This window comes from Balaenoptera physalus (assembly GCF_965194825.1).
Source record: "Balaenoptera physalus genome assembly, chromosome: 8".
NCBI lineage: Eukaryota > Metazoa > Chordata > Mammalia > Artiodactyla > Balaenopteridae > Balaenoptera > Balaenoptera physalus.
In genome coordinates, this window is record NC_138887.1 from 51,851,481 (window position 1) to 51,873,743 (window position 22,263).

At 33.5% G+C, this 22,263-nt stretch overlaps 2 protein-coding genes across 2 annotated transcripts in view; one reads left to right on the top strand and one right to left on the bottom strand.

Moving 5' to 3' along the window:
- The window catches only part of FERD3L (Fer3 like bHLH transcription factor), a 450,573-nt gene that overhangs the window by 193,014 nt on the left and 235,296 nt on the right, over positions 1 to 22,263 (top strand). The gene's annotated exons all lie outside the window — the stretch shown is intronic.
- Positions 1 to 22,263, bottom strand: part of HDAC9 (histone deacetylase 9) — a 999,599-nt gene that overhangs the window by 51,119 nt on the left and 926,217 nt on the right. The gene's annotated exons all lie outside the window — the stretch shown is intronic.

Consider the following 22,263-nt stretch of genomic DNA (forward strand, 5'->3'; position numbering starts at 1 on the left):
ATATGAGCAGAACATTATGACTTTATAGTAAGTTTGACAGAAGCAAACCAAATTGAAACAACCTAAAAAAAAAAGCCTGCTCCAAGAACTACTTAACATTTTGCTGATACCAGTTCCAAAAGTGTAGCCAGTTTTATTTTCTGTTTTGCAGCAATGTAATTGAATTCCAAGGGGATTTTCTACTGGTCACAAAACTAATCTATGAAGTCCCTGAAGCAGGTGCATGTCTGTGTATTATTCATTAAAAATCCGAGTTATTTGTGTAATTTTTGTAGGTTCCTGACAAACCAAATTCCATCATGTCTGTATATGCAGCTGGGCCCTGCAAACGAAACCTCAGGGAAGTTGAAGTAGACAGAAGGTGGGCAGTCTATTGTCCATACTTTTGTGGTGTTTTTACACCTAACTGCCTTACACTTTTGGACACTTCATAGCAGAACGCCACGAGACATAGCTGCTCTTATTCAACTGCTATTGAATAAGTAGTAGAGGAAATGCTCAAATAAAACCAGAAGTAAAATAACTGTACATTTTCATTTAACTTCCACTGTATTCGCATTTATGCAGATAGCCATGTGGAAGCACAGGACAAATTCCTGTCTTGCAAATCTATCCTGATCTTCTGGAATTACACTGATTTTTCATGGGGAAGCTCAGCAAACATTGTTTTGCAAGAACTGAAGAAGAGCTTTAAATAATTTATGGAGTGTTCTGGCAGAACTAAATCTGATGATGCCTCCCTGGGAATACCTTGGTGATGTGGCTTGGTGTGGAGCAGGACAAACTGCATAGCAGAGCACTTGCAAACAAAATAGCTGCCCAGCTATTGTGACCCAGAAAGCGAGGAAAGTAATAGTAAAAAGGGATTAATAACAACAAAAAAGTTTTCTTAGAAAATTTAAAGTTAGTAGTCTCAAATAGGCCAAACTATTACATGGCAAGAATGGGAAACGATGTCACTAGACACTGTGCTAAAACATGAACCCATCTATGTCTCTTCATCTGTAGAAAAAAACTAAAAAAACTCAGGGATTCCAAGTTTCCACAGCATGTGTGAGTGAATCTTCCCCCCAGGGTCTCTCTGAATTGATTATTCTATACTTTAATCATGGAATCTAAAACAATAGCACCTTTCTTCCAGATGCCATAGGATAACAGACTAGCTCAGGGATATTTATACATGGGTAAATTCACTAAATATAACTTTCCAGAGTGTTTTTCTTAGCTGCCAAAGAAAAACATTTAAAACATCAAAAGGTTTACTTGCAGTACAGTTTGGCGAGAGGGAAAAAAAAAAAAACCCCACAGTGTCAGTGAAAGGTTCTGCAATCTTAAACTCTTAAAATTTGTTAAAAATCATTTTTTAAAAATCTGGTATTTCAGATAGTATCTTCAAAAATATGTTATCCTAGTAACACCCTCTTAACTCAGAGGAATTGCTGAATCATAAACGGAAGGTTACTTGGAAAACTCTTACTCAAGAAGTAGACAGGGTTGAGCTACCTTGATCATAAATAATCTTTCCTTTCACTTCTCTCTCAGGGCTTAGAGAAAAATTTTAATAGAAATCAGGTAGACTTTATTAATAAAATGTTCTGAAATATCACTTTATGTTCGAATATTTAAGAATAAAAGCACAACGTAGTATGAGCATATTTAGTTCTTAAACAAGCTTTCCTGCGACTTCAGGGTAAAATGCTGACAAACGGAAAGGTGCTGGCTACTGGAAAGAAAGCTACAGGCAGAGCATTAATGTAAAAACCTCACTTCTGGAACGCTCTCACATTAGGTCTGTGGGCTATTTTTAGGACCTGGGTTATGTAGAAAGTAAACTTGATGCAGGGTGTTGAGAGTAAAAATACAAACAACCCTAAACCTCCAATTTGGAATTGTCAGTTAGATACGATAAAGTTGTGTCTACTTATGAAAGCAACCTAGAGAATTAAGGCAATTACATTGATAATTTAAGCCTCCCAAACCATTTCCCTGCATATTTTAGGTGAATGTCATTTAGAGGATTTAACCTTCAGTAAATTGCCCCAATTTGTTTCATTTTGAGTGTATACACACAGAGCTGAATTCAGAAAGTTCTCAATGTAGGTTCTTTATTTTTTCTCTAGTAGCTCTGCTGAGAAGGTAATGGGTAATACTCTCAGTTGGCAAGAAGGCAAGCAGCATTTAGAGTCTGTTTTCATAATATTAAAACCTTGTATAGAGGGACCACAGAATTGAGTTGTCTTTTCTAAACGAGTTTGTTGATTTAATAATTCACAGTTATAAGCACTAAAAACATCTGACTGAAGCATCTATTTAATAAATATTTATGAGTATTGGTCATTATTAATGAAATCTAATAACTAATTGTAATAAAATAATATTAAACAAATAGTCATATTTTATAACTCTGGAGCAAAAAATAAGAATATACAGTAAAGCTGTGTTACATATCTAGTTTGGCCGATAAGATGTAGCAAAAACACTGGCAATGAGGCTAATCAATGTTAGTGAGAGTTATTAAAAGATAAACAAGGAAGTAATTTATGCAAACCAGAGAACTTCTGCATGCACAAGTTATACTAAGATCAAACAGATGCAGATGTAGGAAATATCACACACCCATCACGCTGTCTTTGTTGCACAATTCCATCAAGTAATAATAGAGTTATAAGATACACTAGATGATTTTAACACAACTTCTTGGCATTTGAAGCTCTCATCTAGGTTTCCTATATCTAAAGCTTAAATTCAATCATTACTTACAGCAATTCTTTATATAAATTTTCAGACTCAGTATAGGGATATTTATTTTTCTACATCTTTTACAGAAAGTTGCAATACCCTATTGAAACGATTCAGATGTTTGTTAAATTGCACATACCATGTAATTTCTAAGTACTACAGCTATTTTAAAACACCATAAAAATTGGGGCCATTATCATGTTGTGAATAAATAATTTTCAGATTCTGTAGAATCAGATCATTTAAATCATCAAAAATCACTTTAGTTGGCTAACATGCATTTATGGAAGTAGGCAAGGGTATCATCCTTGGAGAAGCTCGAGTAGAAGTTTAAAACTCACTTTGTACTTATGAGACATGAAAATCATCTCTATTATTTTCATGATTCAGAAAAGAACAGGAAAAAAAAGCTAAACAGATTTTGCAAAATATAACAGATACAAGAGGACAGATGCACACATCAAACAAGCAAAGGATCTACTAAGTACTCTTAGCTTTTATATTATGTTTCCCAAATATGCCAAGTATTTTCATACTCTTATACCTTTATTTATTCTGTTCCCTCTGAATTTTATTTTCCCTATCCTTCTTTGAATTGGTGAAACCTTACTCAATCATTCAAGGACTAACACAAACACTGCCTGCTCTGAAATCTTTTCTAAAATCCTCTGATAGAGCAAATTGCTTCCACTCTTTGTCTCCTTTCCACACAAATTCTCTTGTTTACTCTACACATTATATTGTAGTCAGCCATGTGTGTCATTCTCTATTTTGTTGTGAGCAATTTAAAGGCAAAGATAGAGCCTGGTATATAATAGGCATTTTAAAAAAATGTTGAATGAATGGAGGAATGATTAATTAAAAGAAAACATGGGGAGATAGGCTTTATTTGGCTCTTCATAGCTAACAGACCTACATGGAATACGTTCTTCCACTTGGTTGTCTGCCATAATCAGGGCATGTTTTTAGACGAAAAGAATAGGGAAAACAACAGAGATAATTCATTTTTAAATCAAAATAATTGATTTTTAATTGATGTTTTAATTGATTTTTAAATTAACCATCCATTTTGTTAAACTAATTTATTAATTCCAATGATGTATAAACAAATAATTTTGTATAGACTTTATACAATCATATCTTCTGTGAATAACAAGAGATTTATTTATTCCACTCCAATCTTTATATTTTTAAATTTCTTTTTCTTACCCTATTGCACTGTCTAGGACCACCAGTGTAATGTTAAAATGAAGCACTAAGAGTGAATATCTTTGTCATGTTTTTTATTTCAAAGAAAAATTCTCATGTTTCACCTTTAAATCTGATGCATACTATAGGATGTTTGTAGATATCCTTTATCAAGCTAATAAGTTATTCCCAGTTTATCAAAAGTAGCTCATAATTGAGTGTCTAATTTATCAACAAAGTTTTAAACATCTATTGAAATGGTTATATTTCTTCTTCATACTCTTAATGTGGTGAATTATAACAACTTATTTTGGAATGTTAATATCCTACATTCTTGGCCTAAACACAATTATATTATGGGTTTTTAAGATAATGATGAACTGCTAATATTTTGTTTCAGGTTTTAACTGCTATGCTTATGAGCAGGATTTTCCTGTAATATTCTTTTCTTATAATGTTCTTTTGAGCTTGGGTGTCAATAGTATACTAGCCTCAAAAATCAGTTATGAAGTGTTCTCTTCCCATCTTCCCCTTTACTCTAAAACAGTATAAATCATGAGCAGAATTCACTGGTGAAGCTATATGGGCCTGGTGTTTTCTGTTGGTATATCTGGTATTGAAGATTCAATTTTGTTAATTATGGTAGCATTCAAATTTTCTGTCTTTTTGATTCAGTTTATTTTTACAAGAATTTTTCCATTTCAAATAAAATTTCAATTTTCTTTTACACGAAGTTTTTTTTTTAATATTCTCTTGTAATCATTTTAATACATTAAAATCTGTGATAAAGTCCTTTTTTTCATTCAGAGTGCTGTTAATGTATGACTTTTCTTTCAATCAGTCTTTCTAGAGTGCTATCAATTTTGTTAATTGTTTCAAAGAACTAAAATTTGACATTTTAATTCGTATATATTGTACACTTATTTTTATTTCATTGTTTCTTTATATTTAAGTCACTCACTTCATGTTTAATTTGTTGCTTTGATTTCCTAATTTCTTGAGTTGCGTGTTTCTATCTGTAATTTTAAACTTTCTTCTATTCTAGTATATACATTTAAAGCTTTACATGTGTTTCTAAATTCAGCTTATACATATTATACTTTTGATATTTCATATTTTCATAATTATTCAGCTCAAAATACTAAATTTACTGTGATTTCTTTGACACATAAGAGATTGTATTTTGAAATCTACAAATATATGAGATTTTCCAATTATCTTTTTATTTCAAATTATACAACCACTTTTTTAAAGTTTTGTTTTATACTTCATCTTTTTATTTTACATCATTGGTAATTTGTTTTATTTTTTAATTTAATTTTATTGTAGTAAGAACACTGAACATGAGATCTAACTACTTAAACAGATTTTTTAAGTGTATAGTACACTCTTAAAGACTATAGGTACAATGTTATAGAGCAGTTCTCTAGAGCTTATTCATCTTGCTTGACTGAAACACTATGTCCATTGATTAGTAACTCCCCAATTCTCCCTCTCCTCATCTGCTGAGAACCACCATTCCACTCTTTGATTATTTTATATACCTTATATAAGTGGAATCATACAGTATTTGTCTTTCTGCAACTGGATTATTTCACTTAGCATAATGTCTTCAAGGTTTATCCAAGTTGTTGCATATTGCAGAATTTCCTTCCTTTTAAAGACTGAATACTATTCCATTGTATGTATATACCATTTTCTTATCCATTCATCTGTCAATGAACATTTAGCTGGTGTCCACATCTTGGCTATGGTGAATACGGCTGCAGTATTCATAGTGCTAATATCTCTCTGAGATCCTGATTTTGATTCTTTTGGATAAATACCCAAAAGTGGGACTGCTGGATCACATGGTAGTTCTATATTTAATTTTTTGAGAGCCCTCTATACTGTTTTCCATAGCAGTTGCACCATTTTGTATCCCCACCAACAGAATGCAAGCATTCTAATTTCTCCACGTCCTTGCCAACACTTGTTGTCTTCGGGTTTTGTTTTTTTTTAAATAATCATCATCCTGATATTCTGACAGATGTGAAGTGATATCTCATTGTGGTTTTGATTTACATTTCCCTGATGATTAGTGATGCTAAGCATTTCTCATATACCTGTTGGCCATTTGTATGTCTTCTTTGGAGAAATGTCTATTTAAGTCCTTAGCCCATTTTAAAATCAGGTTTAGTATATTTTACTACTGAGCTGTTAAGAGTTCCTTATATATTTTGGAGATGAACACCTTATCAGATATATGGTTTGGACATATTATCTCCCATTCCATAGATTGCCTTTTTACTCTGTTGAATGTCTTCTTTGTTGTTCAGAAGCTTTTCAGTTTGATGGCGTCCCACTAGTTTATTCTGTTTTGTTGCCAATGCTTTTGGTGTCATATCCATGAAATCAATGCTGAGACCAAAGTCATAAAAGTTTACCCTTATTTTTTTTTAAAGGATTTTTATAGTTTGAGGTCTTACGTTAAAGTATTTAACTCCTTACCCATTTATTTTTGTGCATGGTATAAGATAAGGGTCCAGTTTCATTCTTTTACAAGTGGATATCTAGTTTTCCTGATACTATTTGTTCAAGAGATTATCCCTTCTCTATTTTGTATTCTTAGCACTCTTTTGAAGATCAGTTGACCATATATGTGTGGATTTATTTCTGTACTTTCTATTCTGTTCCCTTGCTCTGTATGTCTGTTTTTATGGCAGTACCCTACTGTTTTGATTACTGTAGCTTTGTAATATATTTTGAAATCAAGACATATGATGCTTCCAACTTTGTTCTTCTTTCTCAATATTGCTTTTTTATTTGTGGTCCTTTGTGATTCCATATGAATTTTAGAATTTTTTTTCTATTTCTGTAAAAAATGCTACAGTATTGGGATTTTGATAGGAATTGTAATTGAATCTCTTGGGTAGTAAGGGCTACTACTTTGGGTAGTAAGGGCATTTTTACAATATTAAGTCTTCCAATCCATGAACGTGGGATATCTTTCCATTTGTTATATAATATAGATTCTAGTTTAGTTTCACTATGATGAGAGATTATACTCTGTTTGAAATCCATTAGTTGAAATTTACTGAAACTTGCTTTATACCCCCAAATATGGTCTATTTTTGAAAACTTTACATGTGTCCTTGAAAAGAATGATATTCTGCAGTTACTGGGTAAAGCCTATTATTTATTTCAATTAGGGCAGGTTTATTAAGGTGTTTAAGTCTTATACAACCCCCCCTTTTATACTGTCTTCTTTCTCTATCAGCTGCTGAAAGAGGTGTCTTAAAGTCTGTCACTATGATTGTGGTATTAACTATTTTTTCCATTTGTTTCATTCAACTTTTGCTTGATATGTTTTGAAGCTGTGTTATTAAAACACAATTTTAAGTTGTTTTATCCTACCAGTTAATAGAATGTTTTACCACTATGAAGCATCTTTAACTCTAGTTCTTTTTTTGTCTTAACATCCACTTAAGTGATACTTATACAGCCATGTAAGCTTTCATTCAGTAAGTTAATGTAGTTTAATTTTTTCTTCATTAAAAATTTTTTAAAATTATTTATTTATTTATTTATTTAACCTTTGGCTGCATTGGGTCGTCGTTGCTGTGTATGGGCTTTCTCTAGTTGCGGCAAGTGGGGGCTACTCTTCACTGTGGTGCGCAGGCTTCTCACTGCAGGGACTTCTCTTGTTGTGGAGCATTGGCTCTAGGCACGTGGGCTTCAGTAGTTGTGGCGCACGGGCTTAGCTGCTCCACGGCATGTGGTATCCTCCCAGGGCATGTGGGATCCTCCCGGACCAGGGATCGAACTTGTGTCCCCTGCATTGGCAGGAGGATTCTTAAGCACTGTGCCACCAGGGAAGTCCCTTTTCTTCATTATTTATATTCAAACTTTATCACTATATCACAGAAAGTGTCCCTTTAAACAGCACTTTTTATTACTATGTGATAATCTTTGCTTTTATTGGTGAACTAAATCCATTTATATGTGTCTTGTGAAATTGCACAAGGTGATTCTAAAATTGTATATGAAAACACAAAGGGGACAAATGTAACCAAGACTGTCTTGAAGAAAAACAAACTGGGAGATTTGTTTTACTAGATATCAAGATTGCTTATAACACTATGTAAGTGAAGACAGTCTGATAATGTCTCAAGGATAGATAATGAGACCTGCAGAAAAGACTAGAGTCTCCATGTATATATGGATAAAGATACAACTGCTGAGCCATAAGGAATGAATGGCCTTTTCAATAAATGGTACTTGATCAACTATATATCCACATTAAAAAAAACTTGACTTCTACATTATGCCATATACATATGCAATTCCTGAAGAACTGCACATCTGAATGTTCAAGTCAAAAATCTTTAAGAAGAGAATAGAGAGAATACTTTCATGATTTTGGGTATACAGAAAGAATATGTAAACAGAACACAAAAAGAACTAATCCCAAAGGAAATAATTGATAAATTGTACTACATTGAAAATTATTTTTATTTATCAAAGGACATGATTAAGACAGTAAAAAGACAGACAAGGTATTTCAACATATGAAACCAACAACAGAATCTATAAAGAACTGCTCAGGGCTTCCTTGGTGGCACAGTGGTTAAGAATCCGTTTGCCAATGCAGGGGACAAGGGTTCAAGCCCTGGTCTGGGAAGATCCCACATGCCGCGGAGCAACTAAGCCTGTGCGCCACAACTACTGAGCCTGCGCTCTGCAGCCCATGAGCCACAACTACTGAGTCCACGTGCCACAACTACTGAAGCTCGTGTGCCTAGAGCATATGCTCTGCAACAAGAGAAGCCACTGCAATAAGGAGACCGTGCACCACAATGAAGAGTAGCCCCTGCACGCCACAACTAAAGAAAGACTGGGCAGCTACGAAGACCCAGCACAGCCAAAAATAAATAAATAAAATAAATAAATTTATTAAAAAAAAAAAAGAAGAACTGCTCAAATAAGTAAGAAAATGTCCATCTGAAAGTAAACAGAAACTTGAATAGGTGCTTCAAAAATGGTATGTACAAATAATAAACAGATGAAGAGCTGTTTTGGTTAATTAGTATTCTGGAAGAGCAAAGGCATGATGATATACTACTACACGCACAACAAAAATGTCTAAAATTTTAAAAGACTGCTAACACCAAGTTTTGGAAGGACACAGAACAATGGAAATAGTCATATGCTGCTGACAGAGTATGGATTGCGACAACCCCTATGGAAAGCAGTTTGGTATTATCTACAAAGATTAAATGCATGCATACCCCATGACCCAGCAATACTACTTTTAGATATATACTCAACAGAAATGTGTGTACAAATGTACCAGAAAACATTTATAAAATGTCTATCACAGTACTGTTCACAACAGCCCCCAAACTAGAAAAATTCCCTCTACTCATTAAAAGTAGAATAGATAAATAAACCATGACATTGTCCTGGAAAGTCTTTTTATGGAATCTAATACTATATAATGATGAAAATGAATAAACTATAGCTTATTGCACAAGTATGGATGAATCTCACAATGTTGAGCAAAAGAAGTTATATATATATAATCATATATATATGTGTGTGTGTATATATATATGATTTCATGTATACAAAGCTCAAAAACAGGTAAATTAAAATCTTATGTTAGAAACCAGAAAATTGGTTACTTTCAGAAAAGAGAAAGGAAGTACTGATTGGGAAAGTGTGTATGTTATCTACTGAGGTGCTGACATTATTATTCTGTTTATTGACCTGGTTGATAGTTATATATGTGTTCTATTTGTGATATTTCGTTGCATTGTACATTCATGTCTAATGCAGTTTTCTGTATGAATATTATATCTTATCATTAAAAGCAGTTTAAAAAGAGAATATGTTTTATGACATAAGGGAATAGGGAAACTAAGTCTGGTTCTTGAGTCCATGCTTTTTCTACTATATTATGGTGCATCTAAGAAAAAAAGTGAGATTATAGGTTTTGCAGCAAGAACAAGTTACATTCTTAGATACAGGCCTCAAATTCACTTATAAAGGGAACTGAAAGTCCCCTATAACATGCAAAGCAACTCAGAAAAAAAATGCAGAAAAGGTTCAGTTGTCAGGATCAAAGATCTTGTGGAACGTTGGAAGAATATGATGATCAAGACCAAGAGGATAAGAGAAGCAGAGTGCCGTGAAGACCTGACTCTCCATGCTGATGAACTATTCTGGATTCCCTAGTGAGGAGGGATTGGTGGTTAAAACTCAGCTCTCATTGAAATAATTATCTTAGAGATGCCTGCAATTAGTTGTATATGTTTAATTTGATTGCTTAAGTAAACCTGGATATAATTTTATCCATATTGTGATTCATGAGTCATTCTCAAAATAACCCCTTTTACTCATTTGGAGTCATTAAAATTCTTGACCAAATAGATGGGAAAAAAAAGGAAATCAGAATAGATTCTACTGATAATTAAGTTACTATACTGACAGACTATGGCGATTGTTCAGACTGAGTCTGCCTGCAACCTACCTTCATATAGACAATGGTGATATCACACAGCAATAAAGATACATCTCTGGCCAAGAGAAGTGATATAAACCTAACAAGTCTTATGAGACTATCGGGAGGACCAAGAGGCAAAGGGTACAGTCATGGCCATTCAGCTCACAGGAGATACTGAAGGAATTCCTTTAATAAAATATGAGGGACAGCGGGGCTAGACTCTGAGATTATTACATGGTTATTATTCTGTTAGTTGAGTTGTATCCAAAACTACCCCAGCTTAGATAAATGTAGGTTATACAATATATTGGCCAATGAATGGAAGGAGGAAGACTATGAGGAAGTGCCTCTATCCACTATCATATCCAAATAGTATACCACAGTTTCCATGATACTTAACTATGGGAAGTTTGGACATAATGGCATATTTAAGCATCTATGGCAATAACTAGCTAAATAATTAAAAATGAACTTAAAGGTAAAAAGAAGGAGGCACAGTGGTCTATTAGAAAGAGAATAATGAATACAATTAGTTGGATAATTCACACTATCAATATTTTGTTTAAACATTGAGGTAAGAGTGTAAATATGCAATATAATGAGAAAATATTCCAAATCACACAGTTGAGTTAGGAAAATACTATATATATTAAAAGGTGCATGTTAAACTGAAGTTTCAATAACATTTAAGAGATGTGCGGTCAGTGCTTTATGTGTAGTTTCCTAATGTAATGTCCATAGTCTAGACATCAATTGTTATAAAAAAGGCTTAATTCATCCTATATGCAAAAAATCTTGTTTCCTTGTCCCTGTTTTGCAAATAAGTTTAAATCTGATAATTATACTTTGTAACTCCTCATGTTTCACTGTCTTTTATTCTTGTTTGTCTTACCCCCATTTGCTTTTTATTTTCTCTATTTCAGTCTGCTGATATGCATGTTTTAAACTGTTTTTCCTTAATTTTTTTGTTATGTAAAGAGATTTTTACTATACTGTGTTTGAAATATTGACTTTTCTGCTAAGAAGACCTGTTTCATATCATGCAGCAGTGGTACAGTGGTAAATGTTTAACAGCTGACTGTCAAAAAAAATAGCTGTAATTTGTAGCATTTGCTGATTTCCATGGTGTAAATACTCCCACCATAGCCTACTTCAAGCTAACAATGTGATATCACTGAACTCAGATTTGAGCAGAGATACACACACTTAGCACTCACAAGCCATTAAGAGACAGCTCTAACGTATCACTAATAGGCTATTATTTTGTTTGTTGATAATCTGGGGGAAATTGTTCCTAACAATTATTTCCTTAATAAACTTTTGTTTTCTTGCATGAGATTGCCTTATTCAAAACGCATACACTGTTTTGTTGTTATTTTACCACAAAGGATGGGACTCATTTGTTCAAGTCTTCTGTATTGTCCACAGGAATTCTAATTCCTTACAGTATTCCATTCCACTGATCCAACCTCATTATTCACTTTTATTCCACTCAAAGTATCCTCTCCTCTGCCACAAACAAACAAGCCCAAAAAAGAGTCATCCACAATTCCAAGAAGTCTTAATGTCTTTATCTATGTATCTCCACTACAAGAGAGAAATTCTTTGCTTTGATTTCAGCTTGTCAAATTATCATTTTTATTCAAGATCAAAGTTAAAAGTTACTTCCTCTATTAAAATATTCCTCCAACCTTACAGTTAAAAATAATGGGTCCTACATTACACTCCCAAAGTACTTTGTTTATATTTCTTTTACTTTCACTTGTATCAGAACTTACGGGTATAAAATTGATGTCCAATAAAAGACTACTGAATGAACAGACAGACAAATGAATATCATAACATGTTTACTTCACCACTGAAAAGAAATGCTTTCTCTCTTTTACTGGTAACCAGAACCCTATGAAGTGTCCAGGTTCCCAGCCCAAATTCCTTTTAACACCTTCTAAAAAGCCTAAAGACAATCAGTACAGAAGATCTGCATGATGGAGTTTTGAGTTATCCAGATAACTTCTAGTTTATTTGGCATTTGCTAAAACAGATAAACAGAAAACTCCACAATCACTTTGGCTCTACTTCTCATAAGCTTTTAAGAAATGCAAATTCATAGGCTATATCTATCAATACAACAGAGAATATCTTCAAATAATATTTTCCAAAACATTTTAACTCTTTAGATCATCCATACACTTTTTCAGAGTGCGGATAGGTTTCAAAGTCTAAGAAAAGACCATGAAAAACATTATTCTGGATTATCACACATTTTCCCTGTAGTCACTTCTCCCTTTCTCGACTTATGACTTGCAACTATTTAGGAGCTTGTAAGCTTTCCCAGATTCACACCAATTCCCCGATGGAGTCAGGCATACATCATCTAAAGGATGAAAAAGATGGTAAAATGGCTCATCCATTCAAAATCTAATACAAACAAACCCCTGATGAGCAACTCATACAACAACATCTCAACAGTTCACCTCAGTGGTGGTTGTCAACACTTAAGTCAATTCAAGAGATTTTTCAGCACCTTTAGAGCAAAAGTCATCTTGGAAAGATTATAAACATACACAATCACTAAGTGTAGCCACTGTTGCTGAAATCAAGTCAAATAAAAGCAGCTGAGCCTAGTCAACAGGAGATAGCAGTTATTACAAAAAGAGGAGAAATGAGAGAGAGGAAGGCAAGTAGTGAAAGAAAGAGAGAGAGAGAGAGAGAAAGGAGGGAAGGAAGAAAGGCCTAGAAGCCAAACCTTAGTAAGAGTGAGGGAGATCAAGAAAAGACATGCTATAGACTCAAATGTTAAGTGCAGAACCTTCAGTACCAGAGGCTGTAGTATCATCTCAACAGCTTCCATGTCTATGGCAATTTTTTTTTTTCTCTAACAAGCTTAAAACAATCATTTGTTCTGTTTTGACAGGTGGTCTTTTAATGGCCATGTTCTCAACTCACTACTCAAGGCTCTTTGTGCTATATGTACTCTCCTTTCTTTTACCTATCTTAGGTTTTTCAATGTTTTTATTTTAAATTCCATAGGAATGCCAACTGCTTAAGCTTTTCTCACCTCCTAAGAAAATTTCTTTCAGAGGAAGCAACCCAGGGTGCTGCTAATTGGCTTTGCATAACAGTAGGCAAATGTGGCCTTAAAGCAACTGTGACATTGTTTGCCAGCCAGCACAAATGCAGATTACCAAAATCAGTGTCTCTGAGAACCTCACAGATGTTTCTATTACTATAACTAACAAACGATGTGACTATTCACATAGGTATCTCTGATGCTAGTCCAAGCAACCTGATTCTTCACATTTAGATAGTCACTTTAATTTCTTACAATCCTCAAGCTGGAGTTTCTAAGTGCTTCATTAAAGAAGTTCAAAAATATTCATCATACAGTGATTGGACTGATAAATCTAAGTCCTGAACTTTGCCAACAAAAAGGAAAAAAATGGACTTCTGGTATGTCTTCAAAATCAGTTGCCTCAAGGCATTTCCTGTATCATGCTCAAATTAGTTTTAATCCAATAGTATATTATTTTGACTGACCTTGTGCATATTTCTTAAAAGAATAGTTAAGAGATGTTTTGCTAACTAGATCACTTTCATGATAAAAAAAAAATATTTAAAAAGAAGAAATGCCTATTTTGGGTGTAACACTCAGATAACTTAATTTTTTTTAAAAAATCAAGTTTGTGGTACCCATCTATGTATCTACATTGAGATGCAGAGCCAAGAGTTCCTGCTGATTTTACAATCCCTTTGGGTTATGTAATACATATTATTCTGCTGATAATAAGCCATATGAAGCAGCATTTTGCTGTATTGACATGGCCTGGCCAAGAACAACAAGGAAAAGAAATAGCATTCAAAAAACTGGCAAAATGTTTATGAACTCTAAATCCTCTGCACATGAATAAATACATCTGACAAAGTGCAGAGTCTCTCAAAAAAGCCCTTCTTGACCTTCCTAATTTGAGTTCAATTGCATGTTCAGTGTTGAGAAGCCAGTGTATGTTCTGCCAATGTTTTAAGCTCAAGCTTTACTACATTTTGTTATTTGTAAAAGTGAAATCCCAGATAATAAGTTATAATTGCCCTATTAATCACTTGAAAAGGGAGTTTGGAGGGAAAATGGGATTTGAAATTGCAATAATTGGTATCCTGAAAGACATCCTTTTTTATTTTCTTACCTAGAGCCTACCACGTACTAACTACTATGAAAACGACATGTATGCACTTTTTTTCAATGGTGAGGTACAAGCACTATGCCTTATATATTAGTTTTTCTAAGGGAATGAAACTTAAAACTTCAGTGTAGTGATGCTGTTAGTCATGATGACCTTTGAACTGGAAAAAAATACAGAAAACCAGGCCATGGATTATAAATTATATTGTCAATGAAAGAGAGAAGAACTTTTTGTTTCATACGTTGTTTCAAGTATTACATTTTCATTTCCTTTTTTCAAATGAATTATAATGTACAACACATATGTATTTTTCTTCCATTTTTCATTTAAAAAAATCATTCTTTCTCTTAGCTTTGTTCCTCTGTGTATTGATAGTCCTGACACACCAAAATTTACCTTTCAAAGTTCAATATACCAAATCCATCTGTTACCCTTAAAGTATTTTGTGAAAAATCTATATTTTTGCTTATATCCCTAAGATATCTCAATTAAAAAAGAAAGACATAGATTACTTAAATCTCTCTTGTTTAGTTCCTAATGAACAAATTTTAGATCATGCTTATGTAATTGAAGACAGCCAATGAAAAGGAACAGGTAGTATTTAGGGTATTATAATAACTAAATCAAATTTACTATAAGACATCCAGATAATTGAAGTTGATTCAATAGTCAATGTAGCCAAAAAAAATCATTTAGTTTATCACTTACTGGAATTTTTAGCATTTATACACACTTGTGGGCATGTTTAAGATTGGCCAATGGTACTTTTATCCCTTCCTCTACTTCAAGCCTGGTCTTTCTAAAAACATAGAGAAAAGGCACAGGTCTCAAACTTTAAATTAGGTGACATCCCTCTAATGTCAGTAACTGTTCTATGAAAACAGTGTCTTTGATCTCTAGGTATAGCTCATATAATAAAATGATCAAAGACATCCTAGTCAAATGAGCATACAAGGGAAGGAAGGTACAAAACACATCCATTTTGCTTTTTTAGTAAATTCAGATAAATTAAGAAAAACATGTAACTCCATACAACTGACTTACATCTGTCCTGAAATACAATCATCTTTTAAAGAAAGAGACCACAGGAAAAATTATTCCATCTTCATTGGAAATCCTCCCTTGGAAGAAGGGAGTGGGCCAAGTGCAGAGATTACAAGAGCACAGAGATAGAATCTCATTTGAATGAATGTGTTCAAATAGAGCCAGTGAAATCCATAATCTCTTTTCACATAGTTGGAAAAGTAGTTGGCTTTTGCAACTGGGTAACATTTCTTTCTGGGCAGGTCAATCATCCATGGAGCCACAATCCACAACATACTGTGATTTTCTGCACATCTGGTGTAAGCCTCTGCATGCAAATATTAAGACCAGTCTACTTCCTTAAAATGTTTCTATATTTAAAATGAAATAAGTAATTTGAGAATATAGGTGAATATGCAAAATATGTTATCTGGTAGGCAAATAGAACAGCCCAACATTAACTGATAAGGTAGAAGTAGTATTCATTTTTTGCACTCCCTTATTTCAATGAAAAACAAAAAAAAAATAAAATAAAACCTCAACATTCTGTTTGATGTTATTTGTTCATAGGAATCTCAGAAATATTCTACTATTTAGAAAATCTTAGACACCATGACCTATGTGTGATATGAATTAGCAGTCCACTAATAACAACATTAATCACCAGATAGTTACATCCTTTGAGTTACTGTGCTGTCTAATATTACACAACAGAGTAAAGACTTGAGCAGTGCTCAAGTTTTCTGTCTCATATTTTCCTTCAAATTAAAAATGTACATATTTACTTAAATAAATATAGCACAATAATCATATTGAAGCATCATAGATTTGTAAGATAATGATGACAATAAAACTTATGTGTTCAGTGTGCAGAAGAAAATATACTTTTTCCCCTTCATAAATACTACAGGTGAAAACATGAGTTACTTTTAAAGAACAGTATGAATTATAGATTTTTTAAATGATTTTGTATATGTTTATTTTATAAGCAAAGTAATATTTTGAGTTTGTGAAAAAAGGCAAAATATATAAAGTAGCTGTAACAGTCTGTACATTCACTATAAAAATAAATGAACTGATATGATAATATTAATGAATGCATATAAACTTTGAAATATTTGTTGAATTGCAATTAATTTTTCCAAAAGCTTTCCATGGTCTGGAAGTGAACCTAATGGTAATTTGACCTGAAGTCTTCTCCAGAGTAGTCAGAAAAATATGTTGCAATTTAGTTATGTGATGTGAAAGAAAAAACAATGACCTTTGGCAATGTAAATTCAAGTTCAGGTCTTGGATCTATTGCATTCTGGCTGCATGACTTTGAATGGATTTCTCAAACCTCTTTGAGACTCACTATCACCATCTGTAAGATGGAAATAGTATGTATCTCTCAGCCTAAAGAATTTACAAATGGTGACTGAAAAGAAGAGTTTATAAATATTTTTAAGACTCCAGACCAAGATGGTGACACAGGAGGCTCTTGAATTTTCTTCCTCCCATGGATGCACTGAATGTATAGCTACAAACAGTGCAATTCCCTTGAAAGAAACTAGCTGAGTGACTACTACACATTGAGCAAATGAGAAAATACCCATATCAAAATGGGTGGGAAATTCTTAGATACACGTTTGCCATGAACACTCATTTCCCAGCTTCTCCCTGAGGAGTGAAGGGTTTGGACTATACATCTAGCACCCCAAGTTTTAAGGCTCCCACCAGAAGAATGGGCTCCCAAAACACTTAGCTCTGAAAGCCAACAGGGCTTGGTTTCTTGAGTCCCATAGGACCATAGCAAACAAAGAAGAAGTTCTTAAGTATGTGAGCACTTACTACCAATACTATAGCTATCCTCCCAAGGATCAGTGCAGAGGGAGCAGGCAAAAATGCTCATCTCCCAGTCTTTCTCTGCAAGGGATTTGACTACATACTTTATAAGCTGCTGCCTGAGGGGTCTGGCTTCTAATTAGTTCACATCAAGATGCTGACTGTGATTCTCCCCAGAGCGTTCAATAGCTGGTGGGCACCTCTCCTGCCTTCTTCTTCTGGTTCCCTCCAACAATAAAACCCAGTCACCAAGTGTCTCCATGGAAGGAGCTTGTTCACATATCTAGCACCACAAGTTTTATGGTTGCGACCTGAAGGATGGGACCCCAAATGACCTAGCTCTGAGAGCTAATAGAGCATGTGTTTATTAGTCCCATAGGACTGTAGCAAACAAAGAAGTAAGTTTTAAATGCGCACAGGAGTACCCCTCATGTCAACACACCCAAGCTCAGTGTAGAAGGAAAGGCAAAAATTCCCATCTCACAGTTTCTCTTTGGAAGGGGTTTGACTGCATACTTTCCACCCAGCTTCTAATAAGCCTACTTCTAGGTGCTGACTGTGATTCTTGCCTTATGGACACTAATAGGTCTGGGCACACCCTCAACTACTGGGAGCCACTAACAACAAAGACTGTGGCTTGGACAATCACAAAGGTTTGAGAGGTAACCAGGAGCTTGGGCTGGGCTGATAGACAAAGTTCATCTCCTAATGAGACCAGTCTATCAAGACTGGGAGAGGTGGATGTTTTTATAATGTGCAGAAACCAACAAAGAAAGTCAAGGAAAGTGAAGAAACAGGGGAATATATTCCAAACAAAAGAAGATAAATCTCCAGAAACTAACCTTAGTGAAATGGAGGTAAGTGATTTACCCCACAGAGTATTCAAAATAACAGTCCTAAATATGGTCACCAAGGTCAGGGAGCAATGCATGAACAAAGTGACAATTTCAACAAAGAGAAAGAAAATATTAAAAAATACCAAGCAGAAATCACAGAACTTTAGAATACAATAAGTGAACTGAAAAATTCAATAAAGGAGTTTAACAGCAGACTAGATCAAATAAAAGAAAAGATCAGGGGACTCAGACAAGGCAGTGAAACTCATCAAATCAAAGCAGCAAAAGAAAAAAGAATGAAAAACAATGAAGATAGCTTAAAGGACTTAATGAACACCATTAAGCAGACCACCATACACATTTTAGGTGTCCCAGAAGGAAAAGAGAGAGAAAGGGGCAGAAAGTGTATTTGAATTAATAGTGGCTAAAAACTATCCTAACCTGGGGAAAGAAACAGACATCCAGATCCAGGAAGCCCAAAGAATACCAAATAAGATGGATCTAAAGAGACACACACCAAGGTATATTATAATTAAATTGTCAAAGTTAAAGACAAAGAGAGAATCTCAAAAGCAGCAAGAGAAAAGCAACTTGTTACATATAGGGGAATCTCATTAAGATTATGAGTGGATTTTTCAACAGAAAACCTGCAGACCATAAGCGAATGGGATAATATATTCAAAGTGTAGTTAGAAAAAACTGCCAACCAAGAATACGTTACCCAGCAAAGCTGTCCTTAAGAATTCAAGGAGAGATAAAGTTTTGAAGACAAACAAAAGCTAAAGGGTTCATCACCAGTAGATTTGCTTTACAAAATATGTTAAAGGGAGTTCTTCAAGCTGAACTAAAGGATGCTAACTAGTAACATGAAAACATAAAAGTATATAAAACTCACTGGTAAAGTATATATATATTATATATACATATATACACACACACACACATACATGTATGTATATACATACATGTATATATATACATACATGTATATATATTTTTATAATTAAATTCAGAATACTTATATTGTAATGGTGGTGGGTAAATCACTTATAACTCTAGTGTAAAGGTTAAAAGACTGAAGTATTAAAAATAATCCATAACTACAATAATTTTTAATGATTACACAATATAAAAAATGTATATTTTGACATCAAAAACATAAATTGTGGGAGGAAAGTATAAAAATGTAGAGCTTTTCTAAGCATTAAAAATTAAGATGTTATTGGCTTAAAATATTATACACTATTAAAACTATAAGAAGTTTTATGTAAGCCTAATGGTAACCACAAAGCAAAAACCTATAGTAGATATGCAAAAGATAAAGAGAAGGGAATCAAAACATACCACTACACAAAATCATCAGTTCACAAATGGAAGACAGCAAGAGAGGAATAACAGAACTACGAAACAGCCAGGAAAGAACAAGATGGCAACAGTAAGCCCATATATATCAATAACTTCTTTAAATTCAATGGACTAAATTCTCCAGTCAAAAGATATAGAGTTGCTGAATGATTAAAAAAACAAGGCTGAACTACATGCTGTCTACAACAGAATCACTTCAGGTTTAAGGACACACAGGCTGAAAAGTGAAGGGATGGAAAATATATGCCATGCCAATGGAAACAAAAAGCAGGGCAGGTATACTTATATCAGAAAAAATAAACTTTAACCCCCAAACTGTAATACAAGACAAAGAAGATCATTATTAAATGATAAAGGGGTCAATTCACCAAGAGGATATAACACAACGGATAGCTTAGATAGAAAATCAATAAGGAAACACTGGACTTAAACTACATTAGATGGCATAGACCTAACAGACGTATACAGATCATTCCATCCAACAGCAGCAGAATATACATTCTTCTTAAGCACACATGGAACATTCTCCTGGAAAGATAATACATTAGGCCACAAAACCAGTCTTAGCAAATTTTAAAAGACTGAAATCATCCCAATTATTTTTTCTGACCACAATAGCATGAAACTAGAAATCAATTACAAGAAAACACTGGAAAATTCACAAACAGATAGAAATTTAATAACATGCTACTGAACAATCAATATGTCAAAGAAGAAATCAAAAGAAATAAATCTTGAGACACATGAGAATGGAAACACAAAATACCAAAACGTATGGCATGCAGCAAAAGCCATTCTAAGAGAGAAGTTTATAGTGATAAATGCTTACATTAAGAAAAAAGAAAGATCTCAACTAAACAACCTAACTTTACACCTCAAGAGACTAAAAAGTGAAGAATAAACTAAGGCCAAATTAGTAGAAAGAAGGAAACAACAAAGATCGGAGTGGAAATAAATAAAATAGAGATTAAAAAGACAATAGAAAAAATCAATAAAACTAAGCTTGTTTTATGAAAAGATAAACACAATTGATAAACTTTTACCTAGACTAAGAAAAAATGAGAAAAGCCTCAATTAATAATGAATGAGGAGACGTTACAATTCATAACAGAAATACAAGGGAACATAAGAAACTACTATGAACAATTATATGCCAACAAATTAAATAACTTAGAAGAAATGGATAAACTTCTAGAAACAAAAAACGCATCAAGATTGAATAACGAAGAAATAGAAAATCTGAACAAACAAATTACTAGTAAGGAGATTGAATTAGTAATCAAAAACCTCCCAACCAAGAAAAGTCCAGAATCAGATGGCTTCACTGGTGAATTCCATCAAATATTAAAGAAGAAGTAATACCAATCTTTCTCAAACTCATCCAAAAAATTGAAGAGGAGGTAAGATGTCCAAACTCATTTTTGGAGGTCAGCATTTCCTTGATAACAAAGCCAGTAAAGAACACTACAAGGAGAGAAATTACAGGCCAATACCCCTGATGAACAGAGATCAAATATCCTCAACAAAATACTAGCAAACTGAATTCAACAGTACATTAAAAGGATCATATGCCATGATTAAGTGGGGTTTATTCCTGGGATGCAAGGGTAGTTCATCATCTGTAAATAAATAAATGCAATAAGCTACATCAACAAAATGAAGGATAAAGATTATATAATCATCTTAATAGACGCAGACAAAGCATTTGACAAAATTCAACATCCTTTCATGAAAAAAACTCTCAATAAATTTGGTATAGAAGGAAGGTACCTCAACATAATAAGTCCCGTATATGAGAAACTCACAGCTAACATCATACTCAATGTTGAAAAGCTGAAAACTTTTCCTCTAAGATTAGAAACAAGATAAGGATACCCACTCCTGTCACTGTTATTCAATATAGTGCTGTAAGTAAATACTATCTAAAGCAATCAGGCAAGAAAAAGAAATAAAAGGCATCCAAATCAGAAAACAAGAAGTAAAACTGTTACTATTACAGATGACATGATACATATAGAAAACCCTGAAGATGCCACCAAAAAGCTGTTAAAACTAAATGAATTCAGCAAAGTTGCAGGATAAAAAAATCAACACAGAAAAATCAGTCGTGATTCTGTACACTAACAATGAACTATCTGAAAAAGAAATAAAGAAAACAAAATCTCATTTACAATGGCATCAAAAACAAACTACTCAGGAATAAATTTATCCAAGGAAGTGAGAGATCTATACACAAAAATCTTTAAGACACTGATAAAGGAAATTGAAGACACAAATAAATGGAAAGATATCCTAGGTTCATGGAACAGGAAGGTTAATATAATTAAAATGTCCATAATACCCAAGGTGAGCTATAAATTCAATGCAATACTTACCAAAAGGCATTTTTCACAGCAATAGAAAAAAAATCCTAAAACTCATATGAAACCACAAAAGAACCCCAAATAGCCAATGCAATCTTGAGAAGGAAGAATAATGCTGGAGTTATCACATTTCCTGATTTCAAACTATATTACAAGTAATCAACACAGTATGATATTGTCATTAAAAACAGATATATAGATTAATAGAGCAGAAGAGAGATCCCAGAAATAAACCCATTAATTAATCTTCAGGAAAGGAA